The following is a 2,067-nucleotide window of genomic DNA, read 5'->3' on the forward strand; positions in this document are numbered from 1 at the left end:
GAATGACGCCTGAAACAAAAGACCTTGGCCACTAATGGACCCAAGTGGGGAATCTTACATAACGACTTCGTGAGGTTCTTCGCTTGGGGTGATTGCTAGAGATTGATCTGCAACCTGGGTCGGAGCGTGTTATTTACTTAAATAGCACGAGAATTCTGGATCAATCTGAAAAATCTCTATCCCTTTCACACACTACTCCTTTACCCTGCCGAGTGAGTCACGCCTACCCCAAAAGGGAAATGGCTTAATGGTGTAATAATAATAATAAAAATAAAATAAATCTATTTAAATGTGTTAGTTAAAATAATTTTAACTGTAGAGAGGCGAACTTGAATTGATTAAAATTAAGTTTTCAACGCTTATAGTCCACATGAAGGAATTAAAAAATCTATTACATATATTGTGTGAACTTATTAAAAGAAATTAAATAATCTCAAAAATTCAACAATTTTTGGAAATAGAAGAGATCTCTGTAAAGTTATCTGTTGGTACAATTACAAGGAATTAAATATATTGAAAACACGTTCTCTTTTGGGGAATAGGAACCTATGTATAACTCGAGAAAGGGAGCAGCTAGGATTTTAAATTCAACTGATTTCTAATGTCCAAACGATGTAGAAACTTTCTACGTTAACAGATTTTGGATCCATTTTAATCAAACTTAGTCGACCTTCAAGCACACCGTGTATAAGAAATTGAATTAAGAATTTGTATACTAAGTATATGATAACATGATCAGAAAATATCAAAGTAGCACTTCAGTAAATTAAATTTAGAATTTACACAATAAAATATTTTATAAATTCAAAATACCTGTATAAAATGCAAAATTATTAATACAATTTTATAGTATTTCTTTTGAATACTGTTTTGTTTGTGTATGCCTTATAACTTTAAAAACAGCGAATTGACTTAACAATAAATTCCATTTTTTTTAAATTGCAAATCCATACAATTTCATGCTAGAAAGAAGAAAACTCAAGTCAGTTGGATCTATTTGTCTGAAACTTTTACTCTGTATTCTTTAAGAAAGAAATTTTTCGAAATGCCATGCGACTTATGTAAGGTATGTGAGGTCTTAAAGCATTCTATTAGAACCGACGCCTGTGTGATTTATATGTATTATAAATTTCTAATAAAAAACGCATTTCACTATTTTTCTATTATTTTTGAAAATGTATTGGCATTAATATTGGAAAAGTTTTTGAGGATATTTTATTTGTTCCAGTGCCAATAAGACTAAATTACGTGCTTTAGTAAGAAAGCAAAGGTAGAATATAAATGAAAGACGTATCTATAGACGGCGGAACAGATATACGACTTTAGATACCTAGGTTTTTGGTTTGAGGCGAAAGAAGGAGTTGAGCTACAGGTCAGGACGATAGAATGTCCGAGAAAAGTAATGGGACAGGAATGGGGAATAGGGAAAAGAAGGTTTAAGGACGATTGAACGACGAGTGTTTTTTAAATCGTTCATATAGTTGAAAAACTACGTTATTTGTTAAAGAAAAAGTCAATTTTGCAGAATTTTTAGGTGTTTAACAAATTATTCAAAATTTTTTGAAAAATTAACAGAATATTATTATTACAATTGTTTTCTTCACTAAAAATTGAAAGAAATGCCATTAAATGCGCTCTACTGTAAAACACTTGTTTTGTTTCAAACATTTTTAATGCGCATAAACTTCCACGGCATTAAAGTGATTTGCTTGTAATGCCGTGTCAATGTATTTGAATATTGTTGACAAAATATTGAATAGAATCAATACAGGTCCATGCAATTTAATTCTTTTTCGGAACAAACTGCAATTTGTACGCATTTAAATGTCCGGTTTTCTTAATGTCTGTCTATGGGTCCCAATCAACTCGTTGTTACCGGATAGCCAAAATATTCAGTTAAAGTAATTGTGTGTGACCGGTGCTCTCAGAGGTATGAAATTATCATTGGTTCGTAACCTTAAAGTCTTACCCCATAAATGTCATTCACCGCAGTCCTACTGGGAGCCGGTGTCATTTTTAGATGACGCTTGCTCCCACTAGGACCATGCGGTGGGTATTCAACCCTTT

The 2,067-nt window shown here is 32.1% G+C and overlaps 2 protein-coding genes across 2 annotated transcripts in view; one reads left to right on the forward strand and one right to left on the reverse strand.

Annotated features, from left to right (window-relative positions):
- The window catches only part of LOC117171221 (cilia- and flagella-associated protein 52), a 79,338-nt gene that overhangs the window by 39,574 nt on the left and 37,697 nt on the right, over positions 1-2,067 (reverse strand). The gene's annotated exons all lie outside the window — the stretch shown is intronic.
- Positions 1-2,067, forward strand: part of LOC117171224 (baculoviral IAP repeat-containing protein 5) — an 8,621-nt gene that overhangs the window by 491 nt on the left and 6,063 nt on the right. The window lies entirely within an intron of this gene.

Source organism: Belonocnema kinseyi, chromosome 4, assembly GCF_010883055.1.
Source record: "Belonocnema kinseyi isolate 2016_QV_RU_SX_M_011 chromosome 4, B_treatae_v1, whole genome shotgun sequence".
Classification (NCBI taxonomy): Eukaryota; Metazoa; Arthropoda; class Insecta; order Hymenoptera; family Cynipidae; genus Belonocnema; species Belonocnema kinseyi.